Source organism: Notothenia rossii (genome assembly GCF_949606895.1).
Source record: "Notothenia rossii genome assembly, chromosome: 2".
Classification (NCBI taxonomy): Eukaryota; Metazoa; Chordata; class Actinopteri; order Perciformes; family Nototheniidae; genus Notothenia; species Notothenia rossii.
The window spans coordinates 66,458,138-66,470,200 of NC_136904.1; the positions used below are offsets into that span (position 1 = coordinate 66,458,138).

Consider the following 12,063-nt stretch of genomic DNA (forward strand, 5'->3'; position numbering starts at 1 on the left):
AAAGTGGCCACACTCCAAATTATGCATAACTTTAAGCCTTAAAGTGATTAAATGGGTGATTTAGAGCAAGATTGAAAATATATTCCCTTACAGTTGGCATAACGGGGGAAAAGCAATCGAGATCTTTTTTTGTAGCAGTTTGTAAACGTTTGTATTTCAGCTGTAAAGTTGGGGACTAAACATAGAAGTTTACGGTTATATGGAAATTAATTTATGTTTCAACTGAATTTATTTTCACCTTATTTATGTCTAAAGATTATATTTAGTATGTCAGAAAAATATCATACCATTTCTTCGCGTTTTGTAAAGTATGTTTTGTTATTGTGAAAGCGGCCCTATCATGCTTTTGGGGTTTTCTCTTTCAAGTCCATTCGACTTACTTATTTTATTGGCTAACCCCCCAACACATTGTACGTAATTTGCTATGGGGCAGGACATATCAAAGCAGTTGACCAATCACAACAAAGTCGGCCAGTTAACCAATCAGAGCAGACTGGGCTCTGGTTTCAGACAGAGGGTGAAAAGAGGTGCTGCAGCACAGGCAGTATGAGAAAAATAAAGAGCTTTTTGAACATGAAAGCATGGAGACATGTCACAGGGGCAGCCTTCGCAGACCATTCACATGCGCACAAACCTACGTATAGAACACACTTCATGAAAGGGAAAACCCCAAAAAGCATAATAAGGGCCTCTTTAAGATTCTGATGGTGTGGTTGTTGAAGCTGGAGGGGAGCCTTTGACCTTCCACATTGAAATGTTCCATGGAGGTCTTAATCTAGCCTTAACTAAAGGTTGTGAAGCTTTTTAATTGAATTCCTGTTACACTCAATCAAAAGCCCTTACTTGTTGTGTTGTGCTGTCAGTGTTGTTAATCATGGAATCACATTTCACATGTCAAATGTATAACGTAGAAGAAACCAGAGTGACACATTAATTTACAGGATCTTCCAATGGCTGCAGCAATCTGTAGATACATGCTCAAGCAACATGGTCTAAAACACTTAAGCTAGGTGTGATAAAGGCGGTCTAAATATTGCCTTAGTGCAAAGTCAGAAGTGTTAGTTTGTCTCCCAATAGGTTCTGAAAGCACAGACATTTTCAAACTATGTGAAGTGATGTACCTGCTTCATGTGATAGCTTTGACACCAAAAGAGCTAAGGAAAGGGAAACAAAGAGATGGAAGGCAGCTACCAGCATCTGCCAGTTTAAATAACTATTTGACAATAACTCTTAGATACAGTATGTCCATTTAAAATGTACTTAATATACTAGATGTTAAATACATCTTAAAAAACCACAATATCCAGCAAGAAAGAACAATAAAGACAATTACATAAAAAAGATCAAGTCTGTCTAGTGTGGAATGGCAAACAAAGCCATGTTTTTGCTTTTCTTAATCTTTGTTCTACATTTCAAATGTTCTTACAGTCAAACTGAAAAACCTAATACATTTATTTGTTATATTATATACAAAATAATCATCTTTTAACATACAACTTGCATGCTATATATGGTCTTCCTACCACCATACAGAGTGTTGTCATATAGTTAAGATAATAAGAGATTTTGTGTTCAAGTCAGGCTGTGTTTCATTTATGTTTTTGTTTGGACACATTTTGCAATCTTAGGGTATTGATCAACAATTTAGGTGTACACTAAGCGTAACACGTCAGTTAAAACATTTGTATTTTGTTTTCGGCCATAAACTTAATGTTGCCCTTCAAATTCATTCCCTGTCATTTCTATATGTCAAAAGGTGGGTGGTTGGTCCATGATATGAGCTGAGAAGTCAGCACCAAGCAGACACACACAGCTCATTCCTGGGCAGCCCCTTTTCTGTCTGCGTCCATCCGCCCTCCATCATTCTGTCACAGCTACCAAGTCAGCCTCAGTGGCCTTTCTCACATTGAGCCAGAGCCTACCAGGCAACCCCCCGGCACACTCTGTGCCCATGAGCCAGGCCAGCGGGAGATCCGGAACGCCTCGAAGGGCCAAGGCACAAAGGGCCAGCTGCTTGCAGAGCATTGGCTTTACATGGAAGGAAGCAAGGCTTACTGAATATACTGGATACATGGATCCCTCTTTGTGTAGTGCGTTTGTTCCAAATGACAGGAACACATTGAAAATACATTTTTTAGAAAGGCACTTAAAGAGGATATGTATTAATTAGGGCTGCACAATATTGGAAAAAACTGACATTGCGATATTTTCTTCCCCTTCGATATATATTGGGATATGAAAAAATACAGGAATTGAAGAGAAGACCGTTTTTTTTTGTCCGCAAACCATCCTTTCTTGAACTTTAATGCTATACAATTGGTATTTTTTTAACAATATTTAACCGGATGAAGGATTTTCTGAATCTTAAGTTATCAGAGCAACAAGCTGAGCTAGCTCGGTTATCCTGCTGTGATCGGATCAAGAATGGTTGTGATTGGTGGTTTACTGTGCATGTAGAGCCTGCATGTCACTCACTCAAGTACCCCTGACGTGAGAGCCGCGCAAGTTTTCCTTTTGTGGCCAAACCGCAAAATAATAATAATAATAAAGCTAAAAAAAACGCACATCCTACGATGTCAATATCGCGCATGCACATAACGCAATTATCGTGACGAAACGCTATATCGTGCAGCCCTAGTTTTCATGCATAATGACTTAGGATGCATTGAATAATTATGATCAACCAGTGAGTTGAGTGCTATTAGGGCAGCACAATTAATCAAAAATGTCTATGGATTAGTGTAAAATAAAAATCGGAGCAAAATCTATAAAATATTCTGAGTATTGCGATGCTGCTGGGGAAGTCCCGACCTACACATTTTACTTTGCAGACCTGATAAAAAAATCATTGATTGGTACGGATCCTCTCAAAAGGATCACAAATGGATGGTTTTAATATACTTCCTAATCATAATGTGAATATTGTTCAAAATGGTGAAACCCTCAATTATCACAAACCATACTGCAATTGCAATTTCACTGAAACGGGTCATTATCAGTTGTTTTTTCCAAATCCTGTATGCCATCCTTACTTTCACCCTCGCATTTGTCCTTGATGACATCATTAGAAAAGTGATGCCTGTCCGCTCACATTTCCCATGCTGCCATTTCGACACCTTCACTCTTGTGTTGTGCTCAAATCAATTCCCAAAGCTTCACAACACCTTCGCCCCCAAACTGACATGTGGCATGATGTGACGTGGAGGTGTTAAAGCGCTGTGACACGGTGAGCCACGCTCACTGTCTGCACCCCCCAACACAGCTGAACTTCAGGCTTAAAGCAGGGGCTTATGAAGGCAGGGGAGTGCACAAGCAGGAGTGTTCAAACACATCAGCGAGGCTCATAAATATGTCATTGTACAAGCGGTTTTATGTATGCATTCTTATGAGCGCTTGCACTGGAAGAGTTGACGTGCAGTAAGTGCATTAAATACGGCTGCGCAGCTCACGTGGGGAAGAACGAATCAAGCCCCTTTTTACCTTTATAGTTCTTTGCTACTCTCATTGACATGGACTTTGTCATTTTATCTGATTTGAAAGATATGTTTCAATTTCTGAAAATGGATAAGGTTTGTGACATGAAATGTAACAGACTTTTAAGAACATATTTCTTTGTGTAAGAGGGGAAGACCTTTAGTCAAAAACTGTGAAATCATTGTTCCTACGTCATCCGTTCTTTCATGAAAATAACTTATTCAGGAAAGAAAGCTGAGTGTTTGACGTAAGACTATACAATCTATCTGCCAAGTAACTTTAATTGGTGATGCATATTTAAAAACTCAATTTAGTTTTTGTTGGGTATAACTTTGCATGCAGCCTGGAGTCTAATAAAAATGAAAGAACTTTCAACATGCTTTTCTTATCTGGTACACGGAAATTAGTGGAGGATGAGCATTTCTGTCTCCAGCATTTGGCCTGGAGCATCTTAGGGATAGGGCAGACACACATCAGCACGTTTTTTCATAAAGAAAAGACATCCAATTTGACACGTCCTAATAAACTAACCCTATAGTACTAAACTAACCTGAACGCATGGATAATGACTGCTGCCAAAAACATCAGAACTGATCTCCTCACTAACATATTTACACAAAGAAATCTCTGTACAGCACTTTGGGCTGGAGGTTTTAAAGTGCTATATAAATAAAGTTGGATTATATTGGATATTTATTATCTAAAACAACATAAATATGCTAAATCAAAGTGATGTTCTAAGTACAATTTTATGGAGGATTTCTGTTAGTTTCTTTTCAACATAAAAGCATTTCAGTTCAAAGCTATCCACCGGAAGACAGCCCCATTGGGAAGACCCTCATTCCCAAGATGCTTGTTACATTAAAAAAGGAAAAGTCAAATGATATGATAGAATAGGTCAGTTTTGAGTTTTTTAAGTTGTTTTTAAGTAACGCAAAAAAGTAATTCTATTGCATGATAACATACACATGTAGATTCATTCAGTATAGCAGAATACCTAAGTGATTTGATTGCAATGAGGTTTTGTCTTTCAAATTGAGAAAAAAACGTGGAGCTTCGCAACTACCTTTTGGTATTGAGGGGCTATTTAAGAATGTGAATAACCATATTAACCTCTTAAGCCCGAGGGTCCCCCCAGTGGACCCCTCCCACCATTTTTTTACGAGACTATGTCTCAGGGCTTCTTAACATTTATGAAACTATTAATGTTCTATACCCTTTTAACGATAAGAAACTCAGCTAACTGAAAATACAAACCATTTTTAGCTAAAAGAAACACAAGAGTAATACCAAGCCTTTGAATTAGCATGGAGCGAAAAAATGCTAACTAATGCTAACGGACTTTTGCACAGCACTCACGGTAGCAATGCCCTTATTACTCATAGTCACTGCACAAACAAGATATCCGATTAAACCTGAGACTCCACATATTCCACACATTTAATGTCATCACTGTGCAACTATGAATTCGGGAGCTATCAGCCAGAAAAGAGAAAGTAAACAACATCCGGTTTAAAAAATATTACGATAATTACATCTTACCTTTTTTGATTTGTAATCAAAAGTTGTGTTCAACGGAATAAAAACGCCGCTCAAGGTTAGTCCAATGTCTTTCTGTAACGTAGACATTTTTACTGATAATCCACCATCATATTTATGGCAATATACTGGGTATAAAGTTTTGCCGTCCAGGCCTGTACTTTCAGATGTGCTTCGTTTGCTTCTCTATTACGTCCGCAATGGTAATGTTTACGTGGATTTGGGAACTGCCCATCGATTCTATTGGATGTAATGGTTAAGAAAAAGGTGTAAATCACCCGAATCGACCAATGGGTTCCAGAGATATGGTCCTGCGTAAAGTATAAAGAATGCCAGCCAGCGTAAGCACTTTACGCAGCAGACTTTACTTATTGTTTACTACGTAAGGAAGCAGGAATTGACCTTTCGCAAAGCCACGCCCCTAAATGCCCGTTGTCCAATCATATTCGATCACGTGCGCGGCTCCCTGTGGAAGTCCGACAAGCTTAGCGTTCAAATTTATTGCGAAAATTGTGAAGCGTTGTGCTTATGGTCTTTGCAAATCGGATAGCAGATATCCCATAAGCTTAGAGGGGGGGGGGGGGTGGGGGGGTGATATTTTACCCGTTTCCTAAACCTGAGAGGAGAGATGCCGCCAGTTGATAAAGAAATGCGGCAGGCCCCATGCCCAGCTGAATATGGCGAATATCAACAAACACAAATACGTTTGCTCCAAGGTAAATACGTGCTAACGTAGCTAGCTAGCTAGCAAAGATTACATTCACAAATTAACTAACTAATTTAATTAACTAATTTCACTAACTAACGTTAGCTAAAGTCACACGACTACAGCTGTAAGCTGTGTGCTTATAGGTCGTTTTGACCATGTGTATCACTTGATGCATAATAATGTCTGAACAGCTGAGCTCCGTTATTAGTCTACCTGTTTTCAAAGTACAAACAAGAAAGCCAACAGGCAATCATTCATTTATATTTTTGCTTTAATCTTTGTAGCATTTTGTTAATGGAAAGCATACTGCCGACTTCCCTAATCCTGCTGCACAAGTGGGCACCCCGACCCCCACAAAGGAACAACAAGGTGGATGCAGAAAGCCACCAAGGAAACGGTAGTTAACTTTAGACAAACTACAACATTTAATGCCTCTTGTGATTGTATTGTTTTATTCCAAAATAATAATAATAATTCCGTCGAATTTGACATACAGCTCATGTGGTTTTTCACTCTTGCACTGCGACCTCTATGCAAGTGCCTCTATTGATGTTGTGCCTCCCTCTTTTCTAATGTTTATACTGTGGATATAACCCTCCATAGCGTATTGTAGCCCCTTTTGTCGGGACCTGGAGGATATTGCTGCGTTATTGCTCCAAAATGAGTCTGTTAAGGCGACTCCGACGTTACGGAGACCCTCCATTATGGCTTTGTTTAACGGATCTGGCTCTCAGCTTGTCGGACTAGCAACAGTAACCAAGGGGGGGCGTGGCTTTGCGAAAGGTCAATTGCAGGACCCAGAGCGCACGGAGCACAGAGCGGACAGCAGATAACGGAATTGCAGTTTTATTGCTTATAGATTATCAGAACATTTCAAAGGGGACACAGCCACATTGGATATTAACCTATGGAGTAACTACATCATCGTTGTTATCGTTTTAATGCCATTGAAGACCAGTTTAGACCAGACAAAGACGAAGGTAAGACATGTTAGCATTGTGTAGCTATCTAGCGTCACTTGTTTTGATGTACGTTTTTATTGATAACGTTGCGAGTTTGTATCTTTCAGTGTTGAGGTGGGCACCGTTAGATTCTGTGTCTTTACGATCATAAACGATGTGTTGGATGTGCAGCTGGGATAAGTAATAAGGGAGCTAGGAGTGATTTTCGGTGCAGTAATAGGTTAGCATTTTTCGCTCGGGGCTAATCCAGAGGCTCACTGTTAGCATTGTCGGGAGGATAACAGAGTATGTTTCTTAAAATTTTTCACAACGGTTGTATTTGGATGGAATGAATACCTATAGTGATAATTCAAGTAATAAAATGATTTTTACAGTGAAAAAGGTCAAATGGAACTGATGGTTCCCAAATTACCCAGAGATGAGTCCGCCTGGACTTTATTTTTCTAAACCTCTCTGAAAAGGTCAAATTTCAATTGTTTTGCATCAATCTTGATACAGGGTACTTATTATATGTTATAGTTTGGATTCCTAAAGCTTTTAGTCTACTAACCCATCCAGGGGCGCCGCCAGGGATTTTGGGCCCCATGAAAATATATCACATTGGGCCCCACCACCAGGCACAGGCCACGCAAACCAAGCACAATTGCTATAACCACACCTCCAAAACCCAACCGACTCATTTATGCTTTAAATAACTCTACCTGCACAGGCTTGCATCTATCTTGTAGTCCAATACTAAGCGATCAATATTTACTGACACTGAGCTGGGAACATATAACACTGTGTAGACGTACAACATTCTGCTGCAGTAGAATTCACTATTTGATATAACACTAACATTCCTGACAATAGACCTCAATAGTCATCTTTTATGGTGTACATGCCTTTTTAATAACATTTTTGAATGGAACATTCATAAATCAAAATAAATATAACTTAAATATACATGACCACTTAAATTAAAATAAAGTGAACATTATTACCAATATTATCATTTATAAAAATGCTATCACAAAAAAAAAACATAAGCAGCAGATGTTCTAATTAAATATACATACCAACTACAAAATAAGCGGGTATTAAAGTGTAAATGGACAACAAAACGGAAATGAAAAGGCCTGATGGTGGTGTTAAATCAGAGCAAAATACATACACATACTGTCACTCTCTCTTGTCTTTCTCTCCTTTCTTTTCTTTTTTGAAAGCCTGACATCGTACACACGTAAGTACTCGCATCCCTGCCTCACATGCTCTCACTCTGCTAGAAAGAGCGGTGCCGCAGAGCGTTTGGAGACAGGACCAAACCATTATATGTAAATAGAGGGGGGTATACAGAGGCTTTGGATAATTAACTTTTAGAACAAAAAAAGTGAAATGAATCGTAAGTTTAGTGAGTATATTATCAATATAATGTTATTTTAATGTTAATTATTGATGATTGATGAAAGATTACTTAAACATGTTTTCTTAAAGTTCTACAATTTTTGGGGCCCCTGTCAGTCACGGGCCCTTAGAATCGTCCTAACTTTTCACCCCCTTACGGCCCTCCTGAACCCATCATTCAAGGGTGGTTTTCACTATAAGTAATGAGTTTTCTTTGGGCGGACATTAGAATTTACATGTTTTTACTATGTTCCATCTGAATTTACTTTAAAATAAAAACATCTATATTGATTCTGACACTTCTACATCCAACTCATAGATGTAACCTTGCTTTGAGAGAAAAGATTAATAATTTACCCCTTTTTAGAAGTGAAGATATAGTCTTTGCTGTGTTAGTGGCATTTTAGAGCCTGAAACCTGAAAAACAGGCTAAGGGTTTAAGAGGTTAAAGGATTAAAAACATCAGATTTTTTGTCCAACTTTGTTCAAAGAAAATCCAGAAGAAACAAATCACCACAGCACGGGCAGCATTTCCTCTTTTGTTGACATTCTTGTAAGGTCCAATTTTCAGATATGCTGGCACTATTGATGTCTAAAGCACTTTAGCAGTATCTATGTCTTCCTCACACATACACACACTCCACTTCCCCTTCCTGGTAAAGTACAGGATGTGCGGATGGAGAACTCAGCAGGTTATTTTCGTCTCCTATTGCTGTTGCCAGGAATGCTTTATGGGGCATGTTAATATCGGAGTTCTCTTGCTGGCGAGATTGCTTGATTCAATCAAGCAAGTCGCTCCCTCTTAAAGTCATTACACTTTGTGCAATGTCATGCGTTCTGCAGCCGCTGGACAGTCCTGTGTTTTGTCCTGGCATTAGGGAAGTGGCCTAAGGAAAGCACGTGTGCCTGGCGCGTCAGCACCTATAAATAGCCATCACCAACTAACATAAACACTTTTTCCAGAAATCAATTAGAGATGCGTTTTCCGTAACCAAAACACAGCAGGTTGTCTTCGTCTCTTGTGCTCCGGGGTGGACACGAAAATAACAAAAACACTAGCTGTCCCTTTGAATTTGCACATGTTTAGACCCCGAGGGTATGAGATGGCAAAAGATTGTGGGGTAGAGCGAGAGGAAGGAGGGGGAAGTTGATATCAGAGCAGAATATCAGAAGAAAATGATGGTGACCTCGCTGATATCATCTCCTACAACAATGCCACTCTCTCATAGCTGCGGGGAAAACTTGAAACGTACAGGAACAGTGGAGAGGATAGAGAGTGTACAGAAAACAACAACAAGAGCAGAGGAAGAAGAAGCGGGAAGTACTTTGTAAAGGAAATAAGCAGAGTCTTACCTGCTTAGAGGTTTTTTTGTTGGTGGGACGGAGAAGTGAGGAGAGTCAAAGGGTCCCGGGGCGGTCTGGGTGATAGGGGGGGGGGGGGGGGTCCCGGTCCGGCTGGAAGCAGGGCTGTAGGGTGGTCCAGGAGAAGGGAGGAAGGATGGAGTGACAGGGAGCAGGGAGACGGGGAGGCTAAAGGGGGGAGAAGAAACGCGGCTTGCCTCTCCCTCCCTGACTCTCTCTCTTTATCTCTTTTCTCCCTCCAACACACACACACACACACACACACGCTCGGAGGCAGACACCAAAACCCAGAGTCACTCAGATAATAGGCAGAGAAAGAGTCTTTACATTTACACGCTCTGCCACAGGGGGAGGACGGGGGGGAGCACTCCTCCCACTCTCCTCGGGGCAGCCAATGGGAGGAGGCTCAGAGGTGTCCAGGCAGCCATTCAGAGGCGGAACAGCCGGTGTCTTGCCCCAGCCAATAAGTGCAATAGCTCATATCCAGTTGGAATAATTACAATATGGAAGGAGTCGTGAAAATCTTCCCCCTTTTTTCTGAAGCGTTGCAGTGCAGCCCAGTGAGGGAGATTTAGAGCTGCAACACATATTAGAGTGATTAGATTCTGGAACACTTAACCCGGGCACAATATCCCAGCATGCTCCTCTGCAGACCTTTGCCACCACACAGAACACAAGAGGCTTCAGTCTGTTGGAGTTTAAGAAGTCAGAACGAGCCACACATGCAAAAAGGCAGGACGTCATGATGACACACGCGGGCATGCTTTCAGATTCAGAGACTCACACACACACACACACTCCCACATAATCAATTCCCTTCTGCCACGTACATTTACACTCTGCCTTCTCATACAGGCGCTCATCAACAACACTGAGCGGAGAACAAAGTGTTGAATTTCATCAGGCGCTGTTGCTCGTGTGTTCACTAAGGAGCGTACTTCACTTCCACAAGTCTTATTTTATTCCCTCCCCACAACCCCCACCCACCCACTCCATTCAATCAATAGCTGTGGCAAGCACCCAGCTTGATAAATGATCAATGGTGAACTGTCAGTTTGAGGAATGAAAGGCACATCCCCATCGCACTGCTCCTTCTGCACAGGGAAGTGAAGGAAACACCAGTTATATCGGAACGTCAAGCACTGTGCAAAGCAGCCGTTCTTTTCCATTCTCTTTTTTTTTTTTGTCAGCAAACACAGCTCGGCGACTTGCTGAAAGGTAGATTTTGCGATTCTCAAGGGCCGCCAGCTGTAAGAGGGGGATGCAGGGTTTGTGAAACTCAGGGTTTTATTCCTATGACTTTCACAAGCTTTATCAACCACTTGGCTCGACTGTGAAAAGTAAGAAGTCCCAAGGAAAATGATCCATCTCTCTCTTGTGCAATGCCTGTCCCAGCATGCCTTGGTAAAGAAGCTGGTCTATGCCCTGGAAAGGTCACAAATCTGTCACAGAGCTAGCACACATCTCAACTCCTTGGGCACTTAGCGTTTCAATTCACCTAACCTGGATGTGTTCGCAGACACCCAGCAGTCAGACTGGGGTTTCCAGGAAACAATTATAAACAGGGAAGTCATTGTTTTCTGCCAATTCCTCTTCCTCTGCTCAAGATCCCTCAGCACTTTTATCTGAACAGGCCTTTATATATACAGTCTATGGAACAGGCTTACAATGTCTGTAGCCCCTTTTCCATATGCAAACAGTGAATTTGTGTACGTATGGAAAATTGCTCTTGCTGTATTATGTTATCTTCTCATTCTACTGCCTTGTCTAGACTTCATGGTACAGGTTACCTTGTACTTTTTTTTTTCGGGTTCCTAGTGAGCTGAGTCGAAACTAGAAGATGGAGTTAAAACACTCCATACAACCAATTGGTCAAAGATAATTGTTAGAAGAACTAAATTGGGGCATTCTGCACCATGGCGTCCACTACGGCGTTCAACTGACGAAGTGCAGATTTTCTTCCATTTCAAAGAAGAAGAATTGGGAGGGATGAACCCCTCTTTAATGGTCACACATGCAGAGCACACAGTGAAACGTGGTCTCTGCTTTTAACCCATCCTAGTACTAGGAGCAGTGGGCAGCTATTGCACAGCGCCCAGGAAGCAATGGGAGTGGGGGGGGGTGTCCGGTTCCTTGCTCAAGGGCACCACGGCTGGGCCCAGGAGGTGAACAGGGAACTCTCCAAGTACCAGTCCACACTCACACCCTACAGCTCACAGTCCATGCCCCTATTGACTGAGCCACTGCCGGAAATTGATGTTATGAGTGTCAAGTTGAAAATTACAATAGTGCAATTTCACACGGCGTAGCTATAGCAATTAGCTAATCACCCTGCTCACTCTGCAGGGTTATTATTATTTTTATAACTAAGCTACAGTCAATAGTGTCCAAAACGTATTCAACTGACCTTCCTCTTTTTGGCTGCCAATCAAGTGGCGTCCATATTGAAAGTCAGCCAATAGTTGTGGTTCCATGTGCATTGAAACCCAAGTTAAGAAAAGCTCCTAGTACAACACAGTCTCACTCCCTGAACGTCCAGGAGCGACGCTTGGTCAGGGTCCTTTGGCGTGCAGTTGTGACGCGCCAAGTCTCCTTCAGCTTCATAAACGGAAGCAAAGAGCTTTCAACTGATTG

At 41.3% G+C, this 12,063-nt stretch overlaps 1 protein-coding gene and 1 long non-coding RNA gene across 13 annotated transcripts in view; one reads left to right on the top strand and one right to left on the bottom strand.

The window, feature by feature from the left end:
* LOC307028252 (poly(rC)-binding protein 3) overlaps positions 1–9,742 on the bottom strand; it is a 110,703-nt gene extending 100,961 nt beyond the window's left edge. For 6 of the 7 annotated variants that reach the window (XM_079663114.1, XM_079663113.1, XM_079663110.1 and 3 more), the window contains exon 1: positions 9,421–9,741. The gene's annotated coding sequence lies outside the window, so the exon portion shown is untranslated. Of the gene's footprint in view, positions 1–9,420 lie in introns of all 7 variants that reach the window. The other variant, XM_079663112.1, reaches the window with a different exon arrangement.
* The window catches only part of LOC307028254, a 157,205-nt gene that overhangs the window by 76,082 nt on the left and 69,060 nt on the right, over positions 1–12,063 (top strand). For 5 of the 6 annotated variants that reach the window (XR_013804907.1, XR_013804908.1, XR_013804909.1 and 2 more), the window contains exon 1: positions 56–6,702. The exons of the other annotated variant lie outside the window; for it this stretch is intronic. This is a non-coding gene — a long non-coding RNA (uncharacterized lncRNA). Of the gene's footprint in view, positions 1–55; positions 6,703–12,063 lie in introns of those variants that run through there. 6 annotated transcript variants of the gene reach the window in all.